The sequence below is a fragment of the Centruroides sculpturatus genome, unplaced genomic scaffold, assembly GCF_000671375.1.
Source record: "Centruroides sculpturatus isolate CEXI.00-Female unplaced genomic scaffold, Cexi_2.0 scaffold215, whole genome shotgun sequence".
Classification (NCBI taxonomy): domain Eukaryota; kingdom Metazoa; phylum Arthropoda; class Arachnida; order Scorpiones; family Buthidae; genus Centruroides; species Centruroides sculpturatus.
In genome coordinates this window covers 819,717-837,257 of record NW_019384381.1, presented here as the reverse complement: position 1 = coordinate 837,257, position 17,541 = coordinate 819,717, and the positions used below count along the sequence as shown (strand labels likewise).

At 30.5% G+C, this 17,541-nt stretch overlaps 1 protein-coding gene across 2 annotated transcripts in view; it reads left to right on the top strand.

The window, feature by feature from the left end:
• Nucleotides 1-2,890: 2,890 nt before the first annotated feature.
• LOC111617906 (T-box transcription factor TBX20-like) overlaps nt 2,891-17,541 on the top strand; it is a 71,452-nt gene continuing 56,801 nt past the window's right edge. For both annotated transcript variants that reach the window (XM_023359271.1, XM_023359270.1), the window contains exons 1-2: nt 2,891-2,980; nt 3,049-3,084. The gene's annotated coding sequence lies outside the window, so the exon portion shown is untranslated. The remainder of the gene's footprint in view (nt 2,981-3,048; nt 3,085-17,541) is intronic.

Here is a 17,541-nt window from a genome sequence, read left to right as displayed (position 1 = left end):
CAATATTCTGCTTTGTTTAGAGATACAAGCCCGATAATGCACGTTTTAACATTCATCCTTTACTCTTAATTTTAATGTGGGTTGGTCGATATATTTTTCAAGATATTAAAAAACTCGACAAGAAAAAACTCAAAGGGCTTTCAATGATCAAACTTGAAGATCGTGCATCTTACATGATAAATAAAACAGAACTTTAGCGAGTGAAGAGTGCATTCTACACTTTGCTCTAATCACTATACGATTATAATTGTTTATTTTTCTTAGAAAAAAACACTGATCTGTTTGAAAGAATGAAAAAAATTCGAAAAGACCTACAAGAAGAATCTAAAAAAAAAGCATTGTTTCCCTACATTGCGTGTCAGAGTAGAGCCACCCCCTCAAGAGCCCACTAATGACTTCTCAAATTTTCTTACTCGTCACATTCGCCCACTGATTCTTTGAATCGTTTTTATCCCGGCGGAACACTCCCAAAAACAAAACAACAGTACAGGGGAACAAAAAAATACCTCCCAAAGTAATAGCAACCCACAATCGAAAAGTAGTCAATTGAACGAATATCTGTAACGTACAATTAGCTTATAGGTCCATAGACCAAAAACATCTGATTTTCCTCAAGTTAGTATTTTTCTATTGAAAATCCAACAATTCCTCGCAAAGAAAAAAACGGGAATGGCTAAATATTAGAAGTCATTAGGTGGCACGCAATGGAATCATTGGACTTTACAAAAGAACATCTGTATCTTTACATTTTTAATACCGTTAAATTATCTTTTTAGACTTTCGTTAGAGGGGGAACCACTTTCGTGTAAAATGCCAAGAGTCAAAGGTCAGAGAGACGTACACGCATTGATGTTCAATTATACAGGTTAGCCGCCTAAATTAATTAAGAGTCTAGCGTTCCTAAGACCGCTCTCACCGACAAGCTAAGGTCACTTGTGACGTCATTAGGAGGCCTTATATCCGTGAGATTCTGAGTATTGGAATGAAGAAGAGAATGCCTTTTTATCACTGTTAAATATATCATGACGAATATTGACCAGTGTGGAATTTTAAGAGGTCGTACGACCTTTGAACTTTCTTTTGTGCAGCCGACCGAAGAACATTTCGGGACATGCGATCAAAATTCGCAAATATTTATTTCCTTTGCGGGTGTCGTAACAACTTTATATACGCACGTGTTAGACGAATCTCATCTCGATGGTGTTTTCATTTTAAATTCTATTTATAAAATTATATTTTAGGATTAAAGTCATAAATCGAAATTATTTTTATTAATAGACATATAACACATAAATTTACTTATTAATTTAAATATAAATTAATTTCCTTATAGGATAGTATATAAAAACAGTAAAAGTTACTAGCGACATCTGTTGACGAAAATAGAAAACATTTTAAAATATTTTTATTTTTTTCTTAAAAAAATAAGTTTAAAATCTTTTAAAATTAACAATATTTAAAACATAATTTCGTTTAAATTTATAAAATTTTAATACTAAAATCGCGTAGAAAATAAACATAATTACAGCAAGTAATTATTGTTTTCTTTTTTTATGTTTCTTTTTTTTCCTAAAGAAGCCACAAGCAAAGGAAAAACATGAAGAAGAGAACTATAAATAAAGTTTGTTCACTTTATTCTATTATTAAGCAGAGTATTGATTATATAAAATTTCCTACTCATGTCAATTCTCAGTTCAAACTTTTCAACGCACATGTCACGAAGGTAACAATTGAGAAGTCAATTTTGTCTTAAGAGGAAACAAAACCTGGTTGTCCTTTATCTGTTGTTTATAGTTGGACAGCCTTTTGTCAAATGATTGATGAATATCTCTTGTTGACGCATACAATAGGTAAATATTCATAAAGATGTATACGTCCTTGACAGAATTGAATTTCTAAACAATCGAATCGAACTGTATTATATATATATATTTTCCCTCCCCCTATCTTTTGCCTATAGGCCATTATATGATTGAGTTAGGTTTAATTAAAATTTTGCTGTATATTTTTCTGTGTGTTAAATATATTGTTGGAGACGAGAAAGGCGACGATGCGATGGTTTTTGCGTCGTTGCTATTATATATATTATTTTGCGCATGTGTGTCACGTTTGTCGGTGCCAACACGCAAACTGTCACGATATGCTGTGTTCGTCACTCTTACCTGTCAACCGACTCTCTATTAACAATTTATGTCAATCTAGTCGTCAGACGTGTCTTGCGTGCCAATGTCAATCCTTTATGTGTTCGGAATAGAACACTCGTTGATAATTTTCTTCTTTTACTTAACTCGTGTTGCGACGCCTTCCCCCCTTTATAAACGTACAAATAATCAATTGGCTCCGTCTCTAACGCTACTCAATCTACAATTACAATTTGTAACGTAACATTTATATTACAGCAATACGTTTTATGGATACGTCTATAGAACATATTCGAATTTTAATAATTATTTACAGAATTTGTTATCTTTTTTATACTTATTACGAGTAAATAAGGTGTAATGTGGATGCTTTAAAGATTTATCTGTATATTTTGAATTATTTACAAGCGGGTATGATAAGCCAATACAAAAGTAGCGCAATAAAGATGAAAAGTTAACAAGTTTTGACATTCCCTAGTATTAGGAGACTAACAATACTTCGTAAATCCTACCAATTTATACATTGACTTCATTTAAAAACACAACGCGTCTTTAGAAAAGATTATGTAGGAGGTAGGCATCTTCACACCCTGCTGTGAAAAATCGTGATTCACAATAGCTCCTCCTTTCAGGCGGAACAACTCTTTTCTTCCTGTCAAATCTATCATCCGAAGGCCCCCTACTAGCAATCCGACACAGTAGAGCTGTATTGTGTGCAAAGAGAGTACTGTGTATAGAGTTAATCCAGCACATAAATGCTCTTCTTGTTGCAGCATGACTGTTCGCAGTTGGACATAGTTTGTGTTGTTCGACTGGCACGATACCCCCCTCTTGTTAAGGTAAAGGGGAGGTAATAAATAACCTACGTTTTTGTACTATTATATAATGATAGCAACGTATTTTCCAGGCGACATCGGCTTTTAATCGACTTGCTCCAGAAGCCGTAAGTGCACTTTTTTAATAATATGCACATTGCTTTTCAAATGCCCTTAATTTCAAAAGATTAAGGGCATATTTATGACAACTTTAAGACATTAGAGACTAGGCGTGAATTAGAATAAGGCGGAAAAAAACTTAGTTCAACAATTAATCCTATCGATGGCCTGATTCTTTGAGTAGTTCCTTGGTGCTGGACGTGGTAAAAAATATTGTGTAGGTCATTTAAAACGAAGTCGAAATTCCTAGAAACATTAGAAAAGTTAATATTAGCCTAAGGGGTATTGTCTGAGCGAGTAGGAAAGAAAATTTCATTTGGTGTATGCTAATTAGACAATTTTTCAGTGACACTCTTGGAGAAGCAATTTCCAGTAACATCTTATTTAACGCGTGTAATGCACTGGTTAGACTACACGTTAGAGAGTGTTAACGCTTTATCATTCGTTGTTGACAGCACCTAAAGCGCTAATGATATGAAAAAAAGACTGGATCAACTGGATTGTTAAATCTGATTGACCTTGTAAGGTGGTAATAATTTCCATTAACCTACTTAGCGAAGAACAAAGCTAAATGACTTGATTATTCTTAGCTGGAGCTGGCAATACGATCCACTCTTGTAAGGAAGTTGGGCTTTCTTTTCAGCTTCGCAGCCTATGTGTTACAGTGTAATTCTATAGAGTATACAAATACACGGATTGTAAAAGGCTTGCTGACTATTTCTCACTATGGGCAAGCTCCTTTATTGACTGACTCCGGAGTGAATGAAGGAAGCAGATTGAACGGTGCCACCCGCAAAGCACTATTCGAACTATGGACTAGAGATTGTGAGAAATACTTCCTATCGAAGCGTTTATCGCGAAATCTCGGTAGACGGCGTGAAAAACGACGGAATAGTGTATTATACTATCAAAACCCCATGTTGGAGTCATTGTTTGACAATGGGTCAGGAGTATCGGACTAAGTGGTTTAATGGCCAAGGACAAGTAGGGTCAAGCAACAGATGGCTGCACTAGATTGCGATAACGGCTGGCATTTGACGCCCCGTTACACTGTTCGACTTTGCTAGAGATGCTATCAGCCATGGACTTTTGTATATTTTCTCCTTTCTCCCATCACATCGGAGATCCGTATCTTTCACCTTCTATGGCCCCGTTCCGAAACATTGGCTAGTCAATCTGACTGGATTTTGAACCGAGTGGGATTGGCTCCACGTCAAGACCCATCTCCAAACATGTTAAGAGTAGCTAATAGTTGCTGTCCATGCGAAAATTAATGGATTTTACGATTTAACCGCTGCTACAGTTGAAAAGACTGATTCATCTTTAAACGGATGTTGATATTTAGTTAGTGTACGTACTTTAAATTAGGTTCTGTTTCCTTTAAAGGTTCTTCGAGCTAAATAATTATTAGAAAAGACACTTCTAACTTGCTTCTTTAATCACTTAAACAATTGCGGAAAAGGACAGTTTTATTTAAATTTTTTTTTAAATTAAATATCAAAATAAAATCAGAAATTTACTATCTTCTTCATTACATAGGCCCAATTTGAATAAAAAATAGAGAAAATGCTCCACTAACGCATATATTTCAGGAGTGTATCTTTAGCATCTTCGAAAGAAAGTAATCACAAAGACTTCTTTACTTTCACAAACACTTACAAAGCCTTACTTTCTACACTTAAAAATAATCGCTTCTCGTGGTTATTTTTTTCTATTATACAGTCGCTTCTTTCTTATAACGTCAATAGTCTTCTTCATTGACCTCGCACAGTAATCTTCCTCATCTACAAGCCAACCAGTCACCATCACTCGCAACTCACCTTCGCGCTTAAAATTTATAAACTACAAACATTTAATGCGCTAAATAATGAATTATTTACTTACAAAAAAAATTTTTTTTTATAGTTTTTACTACATAAAAACACTTAAAAAGTATATCCAGATGTCTCATAAATTTGTATCATCCCTTTTAAAGTAACATTAAAAAAAAATGATAACAATTCTCTTATGAATTTAGGTCAAAAGAACTAAAACTATATTGCAAATGTCCAAATGGCATTATAATCTATCTTCCTGTCTCTACATGACTAGAATATGCTTATAAATTAAATCTAGTCAAACAGAATTCATACAGAGTATCATAATTTGACATGTACGTACATACTGATAAATGACTTCGGGTTGAACCTGTCGGTTAATATAAGTGCTATAGATGAATGAAAATTAGTCATAACACCAGATTTGAGGATAATATTTTATAGAGGTGTAATTATAGCATTATTAGCTCTGAGGTGGTCTAGATACTAATATATTATGCGGGTCTAGTAAACGAGGATTTCTCACAAAAATGATCAACGAAGTGTATAAAATGGAGATTATTTTTTTTTAGAAAAATATAATTCTTTTTCCCCTTTTTTTTTTTTCTTATTTTGTATTCATTTCTCTCTTGTAACATCAATATTCTTCCTCGTTACGTTGGAAAGAACCTCGATTCTTTAGCATAATTGCCACAAAATGTGTATCAATATGCAGAGTTGGGGTGCCATGGATGGAGAGAAACGTTTTGCTAATTCAACAAATGAATAATTCATGTGGCCAACTATAAAAACATTATCAGATAAGAACTATATATTAGCGGATTAGATACCTGTAGGCCTACTCGTTTTTTGTCACCCTCTTATCAACTATAGGGCTTATGACCTTCGAATCGGTAGCCATGTAAACGTGTTTCTTAAAATATGTCTACAAGCAATGAAAAACAATCGGAAATCAATAATAATAAATTTAAAAAAAAAAAAACTTATTTATTATTTCTTTGTCTCCTCATTTGTATCATTTTTTTCTTTTTTCTTTTTCCTCCCTCCCTTCCTCCAAGCTAGAAATTTAACTTTAAAACAGGCTACAGGCAAGTTTTTAATGAATATTTTTAAAGATAAAAACGTGTTTTTGTAACATAAAACGTATAATTTTATACAAAAATTAATCATTTATATCTGTATTAGTCGCTGTATCAATATTAATAGAACACATTGCTCATAGCGTAACTATCTCACATCCCTTACACTTCCTTCTTTTTAGTTTTCTGGAATTCATTATGTAAATTTCCACTGTTTACATTAATAATAATCGCATAAAAGTTATTTTAATTTCTTCTTTTTTTTATTTATTTATTTAAATTAAGCGTAATTAAATAATGGAGAAGTGTAATTATTCACATTAACTTAACCACGTGTTTTTTAACACTAAAAAAAAATATGAAAAATTAATTTTAATTTATAAATTCTTATTAAATTTCTACTCTTTTTTATTAAAAAAATATTCTGGAATTTACAAAATTTAAATAATAAAATAATTTATTTAATTTCAATCTATACAAAACAATACAGAACACAACTACAGATAGCACGAGCATACCACGTGCTTTTTTTTTTTCATCTCCTGCTGTAAATATAAATGATAATTCTTATTATTTATTTATAATAATAATAAATTATTAATTAGTAAATTTAATTCAACATTCAATAAGAAATTTATGTAAATTTTTCTGAATTTACTCTCATTTAAATTTAAATTATATCAATTTTTTTTTTATTATTGAATTAAAAGTTTATAATTTTTAAAAGTTATTTTAAAAAATTCCCCACATATTTATTTTATAGAAAAATTTATAGTGTAATAAATTGACTTTATATCAATATTTTCTTTTATTATTTAAAAATTTAATATCGAATTTTTATTTAAAAATCTCTTCTTATATAACTTACCTATCGATAAGAATCTTTCTTTGATTTATATTTATTATTCAGGAAGATTGAAGGTTAAAATTAATTATAAAAAAAATTTAATTTTACACCTAACTACACGCAGAACCTTCGATAATAGTGCAGTTGTATGCACAAAACATATTTAAAATCTATTCTAATGAAGTGTAATTAATTTTTTTGCCTTTTAAGATATTATTTTTTATATATTTTTTTTTTATGTCTACTTTTAATATTATAATGTAGAACTATTAAAATAATTGAAATATTTTATTGATAAGATGATATCTAAATAATTATTAATTTATAAAACGTGTCTTTAAATCATTCTCCCTTGTTTTTTTTTAAATTGTCGATTGAATTTTAAATGTTTTTTCCTTATTTTCTAGCTTTAATTTCTAGTTATAACCCAAGCTTTGAAGGACCATTTAGTAAAGGATATAGAGCTTAATTTTTAGAATTTTTTACACAAAAAAAAAGTCATATAAATGAACGTATCTCATGATAAATAGTCATAAATTTATTTATATTATTCGCATATTTTTATGGCTTTCGAAGAGGGATGAGGCCCTACATTTGTAAATAAACAGGGCTCCTTTCCAATAAAGAAAAATATGTGAGGTCCTTCCTCTATTCTAACAAGTCTTCATATATTTTTCTTATGAGTACAAGCATGAATGTTAAGTACAGTTAAACAGCACTTTTTAAAAAGAATTAATCAACTGTAAACTAATATATATAGCCTATATATTTTAAACATATTGTTTTATAATAAACAATGACAATTATAATTAAAAGTAATTAATAATAAAAAGAATAGAGCCATTTATAAACGTATGTTTGCTTCTTCTTTAACAACTTTCAATTTTCTATCTGATAAAATGTTTTAAAGATCGCTATCAATAATTATTTTATTGTGTTTTAATTTTTAAAAAATGTAAATCCATAACGTATAATTATTTTATTGAAATTTTTAAATAGATTTTCTTCCTTTTAACTCAAAAAAAATAATTTATAGGAAATTTAATAAGGTCCTTTTTTTTTCTTTCTCCAATTTATTCTATTTTTTACTTTGTTATAAATTGTCTGTACAATTTAATTATTTTTTTAACATACAATTTATAACTATATAAAAATTATTTCGATGTTTATTTAGTTATATAAAATTTTATTTTTTTTTGCTTAATTCTTTAATGTTTATCCTGTAGTGTGTGTTTTTAAATTTATATTATTTGTTGAGGGTGTGTTTCTTCTTCGTGACATTATGATTATTAATAAGGATTAAGATAATAAAGGTTAATAAGTAGGGAATTTTAACTATATATTTTTAAAGTTTTTATGAATTTTTAATTAATTTTATGTTGCGGATAACGAAGCATTATTATTTAAATTAATTTCGAGTCGATGGAAAATTAATAATTACACGACATTTTCCTTCTATAAAAGCATTTTTTCTTTCCTCTAAAAACACGATTATCCACAACATAAAATTAAGAAGAAATTTCATAAAGTTTAGAGGAAAAATTCATAAAAGAATTCTTAAATAAAAGTATAAACTTTAAGCCTCATAAAGTATAATTTTCATATAAGTATAACAATTAATTTTTTTTTTACAATTAAACCGTTAAAATACTCTATATTAAATTGTTACAAGTATAAATTAGTACGTCCTATTAAACATTTAGCATTAAATAAAAGGGAGGCGAGACGAAATAATTCTAGAAAACCACAATGTTAATAACGTATCGGTACAACTATTAATTCGATAAGTATCAAATATATTGTACAAGGAGGAGTTTTTTGTTGTAGAAAAACCAAATTGCAACATACCTATAGGCATGTAATAAACTTTACGTGTCGATAAAAGGTAGAGGAGAAGAAAGAAAAAAATAAAATAAAAGAAAGAAAAAAAAAATATTCGACATACATTCATTTAGGCTACATCATTTTATTTTTGCTATCGGAAAATGGTATAAACTAGATGTTTGCGTGCACACATATGACGCACACGCAAATCAACATAAACCTTCGCAAGTCACAATTTAAACAGGAATATATATGTACAGGTGGTCGAAATAGTATAAAACATCAAGGTCGATCCTACTTGATATACGATCAGGTTGTCCTCCAGTTTCTCGTAAATCGTCGCTTATAATCAAAATATCGAAATAATTAAACAGCAAATTAACAATTCATAGAATAGTATCAAGGAAAATACGTACAAAAAACAAGGGTATTTTACCTTATATTTTTAATTATTATTATTATTATTAATTTTAATCATGATTGGTTAAGATCATAAATTAAAAATTTAGACATTAACAGATACATAAGATTTTCTTTTTTTTTTCGTACGAGTTAAGCAATAATCGTAATTTTATGCTCGCAACTTGTATCATCAGCGAGTTGAAGCACATTAAAATGGATTAGTGTAGAAAATGTTGTTCTTCAAAGAGGAGCCGACTGCACGATGGAATGGTTTTAGTATCCAATCATTCGCACCTGAATAGCCTCGTAAAATAACAGAAAAGAGGATTATCATATTTTGAAAGTCTGGAAAATAAAACTTACTTTACCTTTTCTCTTTAGTATTTAACTAAATCGTCCATTTACGTAAGGCTATAAAGGTTTACAACGTTTCAACCGAAACAAAAGGAGGGTTACGTTTCAAATAAATTAACAAGTGATACTCCAGTTTAGTATTGTTTTGATGGCTCGTTTTTACTAAAGCGGAAGCAATTTTTGCTAGGAAATTTTTAAGTTACCACGCCGGGCATCTGGTCCTAGAGGATTTTTTTTTTCTTTTATTAATTAAGCACTTCCCCCCTTAGCCTTTTAGCGCGGGTAAGAATTCATCTATCTTGCAAATGGACGTCCTAATAGATGGCTGGCGACAAAGCAGCTCACACCTCCTTCCGACTAGCAGATAAGGTCTACCAAACAATTTTTCGGCGCTAAGAGGCCTTAGATGGTTCCGCCTGCGGGAATATTGGTCCAGGTGGCTGTGCACAAAAATAGCCACCCCGTTATCGCGAACTCTCTTCTTTAAGTAATAAGCTGTTGTGACAACATCCAAGCTACCTTCTAGCTGTTTATTTGTTGAGATTTTTAAAATATTCCACTATGACCTTCGAATATTTTTTTCCCGATTTAGTAGAAGAACCGGCCGTAAAATCGAGCTATTGATATGGCATGGCCACGTTTACAGACTATCGGATGATGGACCGGCTCCATCATCTCATGGTATAAAACATGATTAAAACATGGTGTTTGTGCTCGTATACTAGACCTAAATCTAATTCTAATGCTTATCCGGGCTCGTGGCCCGTCTAGAACCAATATGGATATCCGGGCACGATCACGTGGACGTGACAGCCACCGTTCGTTAGACGGCGGCCACACTTTAATTAAAGGGCAGTAGTCCGTCCAAAGTATTAAATTAATGAAAGAAGATTACCGTTTTTTTATCCCACATATGCCTCCTTTTGTCACAGACGTGTTACGTCCCCGGGCTAAGTATGGCACAAACGTGAATGATAATTTTCACACTTGTTGAAAAATCTCTCTGCCTTCCAGTGCTCTATGCTGTGCAACAAATCGGAAACCGGCCCTACATCAGAACTTTAAGCATGATTTTATGGATAATAATTGAGAAAAAATTCTATTCTAAGAAACGACTTTATTACTTTAAGTAAATTCGATTTAATTTCTTCCAGATTAAAGGAAAAAATAAAAATGGGTTCGGGTCGTGTAGACACTGGACTAAACTGACAACTTCATTATAAAGAAATTACAGTAAACAAATTCTTTTGCTGACTGAGTAATTTTTTAAATTAAATTGAAATTATTTTGCTAATTTTATTTCCAAGGAAAAAGGAAAAAAAAAAGTAAAATTGATGAAACTATCCGGAGGCTAATCTATGCGCACGTTCGTATGTAAAATACGTGTAAAAAACAGCGTGATATTATTATTTCATTGGTAAATTTATAATTTTAATTATCAGAGTCAACCTTCTGAAAGAAAAAAATGGTACAAAAAAAAAAAATAGAGACAGGCGAATTACAATTCCTATCATGCCAGTTAGCTCTAATGTATCTTAAGCATAATAAATATTAATATGGCTTTTGTTTGAAACGATATCGTGTCGCAGAAATGTTGACACCCGAGCTGACATGGCTATTCCCGACCGCTTACGGATTTCTTAATGACAGGAAGTGCAGAACGCACGAACGATCGGCCCGTGTCACGTGACAGGAGCAGCACTCTCAACGTGGGCCGAGGGGATTTTACAGGAAGGCTTTTCCATGGTCAATCTATGTCGTCGGAATACAATAGGATCATTTTTCATTTTTATCAATTAACTCTACACTATAGCTTATGCGGCAATGATACATATAAAATATGATTGAAACGTGCCTACTTCCTGTCTTTCGCTTATAGAAATTCTATTGTTAAGGTTATCGTTATCGTTATTAAAGGAAATTTTTATATATAAAATTATCTTAAAGTTAAAATTTCTTCGGTAAACCACCGCTAGAAACATGGTCTACGACTCTCCTAAACAGGTCTCTAGGTGGAATTTTATGTGAGCGTTTACCCCTGATATATCTGGAAGGCATGATAATGGGTGTCCTCCGAACATCAGGAGTAAGATCTCATTATACGGAAGCATCTAAGGGGTTGAAATTAATTAAGCGTGAGAAAAAGGCAATTATTGAGCGGTGGAGAACAGCTGAGAGATGTGTCTGGCTGGGATAATGAACCAAGGAAAGCAGGTGGAGATACACGTGTTGGGGGACTGACGTGGGGAAGAATTCGTTTATGTTGCAAAGCTTTGATTGGAAGACGAGCGAGCAAAACTTGCAACATTCGCTTTGATATTTTTGCATTCATTAATTAACACTCCGGATGCTGAGAGATCACGATAAGTATTCCGAGTCAATGATGCATCTGTATTATTTGTTGATTATGTGTCTTAATGGGATGAAGATGTAAAAATTTTTCAACTCCTTTACTTTAATTGCCGAATCGATGAAGACTTTACTAGTTCTGTGATATTTTTTTAAGGCAGGAAGAACATTTTTTACCATAGAGAACTCGTCGTAAATTATTTATCATCTTTAAATTTCAAAGTGCTTCGTACAAAATGGTAACGAGCTCTCGCTGTAGATGTTATGGATAGAAATTTACATGTAAAAATTGTGGGTGAATCTGGAAAAAGTAAATAACAATCGCCTTTTTTTTACTTTTATGACCTCGCAACGTTCCATTAAATATAATTTCGTCTTTATAAAGATGACAGAACCCCTCTTTCACCACTCGACAGAACCTTTAATTGACGATTTCTAAACGAAAATAGTCTTTTGATGAATTATTGAAGCTTGTAAATTTCTTTTATTGTCGTATGGATAAGAATGAAAGAAGTTTACAGCTTCAACAATTAAGTTTTTCGAACGTGTAGGGAACAGTGCATACGTGAGCGAACCTTTCTAAGCTTAGGAACTATCAGGATACGCCCTGAGGTGTGTTACGAGTCTGAAAAACGGGGTGCAAGGATTTTAGGCCCCAAAACATTCGGCATACGCCTTCGGGAATACAAGGAATCTTGCACTTTAAGGAGCAATTCATGCGTGAAATTCTAATGTGAAAAATTCTTCGAGTTTACAAGAGTTCTTTTCAGCTGCTCCTTAGATAAAAAGTAATCGAAAACCTTTAGGCAAAACAGTTATGAATTAATTAAATATAGTTATTTTTAAATAATAATTAAATATATAATGAAATCAAACCAGGTCGAGTTTCTATAATTTAATTTCCTACTATAAAGAAAGTATATAGTAATATACGAAGAAAAAGATCCTGTTCTGACCTCTCTTACTACTCGCACACATACATTTCGTGTGTGTCGACACTATGTATAAACTGTCATTACAATACAATAGGTGTCGTGATGTTGGATAGCAAATCAAATGCCAAAATAGGTCCTGAGTTTCACACAACCGGAAAGTATGGGAGGCGTGTCAGATTTACAACCAGGTAAAGACAAGTAAATCTACAGGTATAAGCGGGTGTATCGGTTCTACTAATCGACACCTGTCACATAATTACGTTGCAGATACGTTGTTATCTACATTTTGAACCCTTACATAGGAGGAAGCTACGTACAGAATGACATCTTTAATGTGAAGTGATTTAGAACTGTCGACTAAATATCCCCAACTATTCTATAGGAGGAAGTTGCGCTACACACCACAATGATGTGTATCACGCTATTGGGTGCTTAATCATTTCTTAAAATCAAGTTTTATTTCCTAAAACAGTAGTTTGAAAAGGAAAAAAAAGAGAGAGAGAGAGAGAGAGAAAAGAAAACACGTGGTTATGGTTTTCGAAACGATGTCACGGCTTCGAAAATAGTTAACGTGCATAAAAATACGCACCATTTAAAACTAGATACACGCAGCAAAAACTGAGTTATTAATGTACAGGTAGGTGATTTATAATTGAAAAATAGGCGTGTGGATGTCGAAATCATCTATGACTCGAACAACTTACATACACATCAATGTAACGAAGATGATAAGTAAAAATTTAGAAAATTGTCACATTTTTTAACATAAAAAAAACAGTTGTAATACGACAAATTTAAGTATCATTTAATACGAATTTATTATGTATTAAGTTACATCGTTATAAAGTTACGATTGATAAATGAATGCGATGATCGTCGTTTCATTTCGGCAACACCAAAAGTTAATAGTTGTACGGTCACATGATTGAACATACGAGGAAGTGACCAACTCAAATGTTTCGTGTCACGCGATCAAAATCTATATCTTTCTATCGGAATTTTTTTTTATATACATATATTTATTATTATTATTTAAACTATTTTTTCCTCGACGAAACAAAAGATTGGTTTTGAAACAACCTCGTTAGCATCAACCTTTGCATTATCATCACTCGACAGCAATGAATTTTTTCGTTTCTATATTATAATTTTGTAACTTAATAAAACTAGTTTTTGTTACTAATGCCTCATTTCACAATATACTGTTCCTACAGGGCTGTTAATTTAATTATACAATTATACGATAGTGTAGGAGAGGCTTCTTTTTTATGTTTTTCCTCAAAAGGACAGTATAAAATCGTACGAATTTTATCTAAAACTATTAATAAATACATTTTTCTATTTCCTCACAAATATAAATAACGTATCGTTGTACTATTTAACTCTGATTATGTTTCCAGAACTCTGTTGAAACCTATAATTAGGATAAAAGTGATATAAGTCATATTTATGTCAGTAGAAAAAAAAAAAAGAAATTTAAATTAGTACAATGACCACATTATAATTTTTATTATCTTTATTCTTTTCTGCTTTAAAAAATATATTATATATATATATAAATTCCATTTAATTTTCCTTTCGTAGGCATTTTTATTACATTATGAAGTTACTAAATAAACGATCGTAAATGATATTTTGTAACGCACATCGTTGCGAAATGACAATTGCCTATACGTACGACATATTCTAATTTAAATTACCCGTTACCATCCCTAGCGTAACGTGTCTAGAACGGGAAAAAACGTAACTTATACGTATAAAAGTGCGTAACTAAGCTGGAATGAATCTTTTATTGGATTAGAGGAGGGTTATAATTAGTTAAAAATCCTTGTAAACTCGTATTAAACATAATAAATGATGGCGGGATGTTACTTTAAACTTTTTTTTTTTTTCTAGATAAAGGAATATTAATTAGACAAAGTAAACCGACTAGTTATGTAAAGGAAGAGATTATCAATTAATATTCTCGTGTTTAGAAGCAGATAAGTTGATATCTTATCTTGTAAATACTGATCGTATTACTCTTTACGTGACAACACCCAGATAAGACAGTCAACCGTAATCAAAACAGTTTTCTGTTTCCTTTTTTTTTTAATTTTATTTTATTTATTGCTATTTCTTTCTTCCTATAATCAATTTAAATCTAGTTTATATTGACAGCGAGAGAAGGGAAAAAATAATTCTTCGTGTTGTAAGTGTTCTACTTGAAAAATTATAACATGCCACGTCTTTTAATGACGATTTTATAATAAATTTTTTAAAAATATTCTATTGATTGTAGAATTTATTATTAGGAATTTTAAGGGGGAATGTGTGTTTCTTTACTTTTATTTTTATTTATTTTTTCCTGTGTCGATGTGTAATTTAATCTACTATGACAGGATATGTCATAGTAGATTAATGATGATTCTACGTTTTTTTAATCCAAAAGTAAGATTTATATAATTATATTTTATCTTAAATAATAGCTAATTTTTATTTTATTGTTGTATTAAATTTGATGAATTTTCTTTATTTTCTTCTGTTGCTTCTGTATTATTAAATTGCGGATATTTACACGTCTTTCTTCTTATAAATCTTCAATTTTTAACGATTTTTAAGTTTAATTTACATTTTTAAAAAAATTTTTCTCTTATTTTCATATTTTTAAATGCATTTTTCCTTATTATATTGTAATTTTAGCAAAGCATCCATGTTTCGTACGGGGAAAAGTCAAATTTATATATTTTTTTATTGAAATTCTTCAAGTAATGGCAGCTTTCCAGTTTATTTTTATTATATTTTAAAATTAATATACCGTATTTTCTTCTTCAATATTCTTTTCTATTTAATTTTAACTTAAGAACTTTAAATATGAGAAGTATTGAACTAATGAAGTATTGTTTCTATCATTTTTACTTCTAAATAATTAAAAATTCTGACTTTTCTTCTTCTTCTTCCAATGTATAATAAGAAAATTTATTTATTTTTTTTCATTTTTAATGAATTTTCTTCATAAAATACTTATTTTTACAAGTAAATTTGAACCATTCTCATGCTTCCTGTTATATTAATACGCTATTCTATAATGGTTACAGCATCAGATTGATCGATAATTTAGGCTTCTCCTTCATTTTCTATCCTTTTATCTCCTCCTCGACCAATCCTCGCCCTACTTTCAACCTAACTTATCAGTAGATCCTTACACTATCAGTTATATTGATGTATAAATATATTGTCTCTATTCTTTAACGATTAAAGGTCCATATTTATAAGTAATTTTTATATTTAGAATAATTAATAATCTTAAATTCCTATATTAATTCCAAATTTGCAATCATTATTTCTATCTTTATTCCTTACGACAATAGGGAACAATCGCTTCTTAAAATCATAAATAATACTCAATGTTATATATAAATAAGCTTAATTTGAGAGATTTAAAGATTAATAATAAATTCGGGACGAGCAGATCAACAGGAATAAATTAGCCATCTCATAATTTAACGGATTAGAATCATTGAAATGTCTCTTACAAAAAAACACTATTAATATCGTCGAGGGTTAATGTCCTCTAATGTTTTCTGCTTAAAAAAACCGTAAAAATAATAATAATTTATAACAAAAAATCAACAAAAATTCAGAGAATCCTCTTTTATCTGAAGTATGACATAGAATAAACTGGTATATACCATGCGTGAACCACGAAAGCGAAGCGTGTCCGTCTGTTTGTCTGTGGTTTTGCGTAGTTATACTACAGGTAAATTCTCGCCTTACGAATTTATCTTAACGTATACAGAATTAGGAACGGTTTCAGTATATATATTTACATAGTTTTTCTATACAGACGAGAGTTTATATGATCGTAGGAAGTATGCCCCATTGCTTTCATCCCTGAAATTATTACGAGGTGAATTTTTTCTTATTTTTTAATTCACTCGAACAAAGCTAAGATAAATTTTAAACTCATAATAGAGCTGAGGTTATTCCTAGAATAACTGAAGCCGATCAAGCAAACAAAGAACACTTTCCCAGAACTCTTTTTCTCTTTTAGGTCGTGGGATGCTATTCTTCAACTTAGCGAAACAAATTAGACTATTCTCGACCAAAATTCTACTATGCAATTAAAGGAAAGTATTAAAATTCTATCCGAAATTTATATAAGAAAAAGAATAAATAAATAAATAAAAAAGGAACCTGTCGAGTTGCGGTTTAGCATATTAAGTTAAACGTAGACATTAAATGTAAAGCAGAACAACCCAAAAAGCTGTCAACGATCGAAAATTTATACGGTGATAATTTTTCTATAGTTAAGCTACTGTTCCTCTTCTCCTTTTTTCTTCTTTTTTTCCAATGTATTTTGATAGATAGGAAGGAAAAATCTGTAAAAATTCTTCCTACGATGTGTGTACATTTAAATTTCATCATCCATCATTATTAAAAAATTATTAATGACAATTATATACAGTTTTCTAGCATCTACTTGAAATTTTTATACAATTTTTTTTTTTACTGATTATCATATTACACAGCTGTAATATATATATATATATTTTAATTTTGAACATTTTTGAAGGACGTTGACCCATAAAAGTCAGTTATAACTAATTTAATTCGCACTTATTCTATGTGTTTTTGTGCGGATTACCCGCGGGTTATACGTGGTTAAAAGGTAATTTTAAAGGGATGCGGGTTATACGAAAGTTTTAGCTTCGTTCTAACAATTTTTCGGGGTTATACGCCAGTCAATTAGTAATTTTACATTCTATTTTTGCTCGATTTACAGAATTTTTGGGTATTTCTATTCTAAAAACTCGGTTAATTTTTTTTCATTAATGCTATATTATTAATTTAATTAATTAATTAAATAAATTAGAAG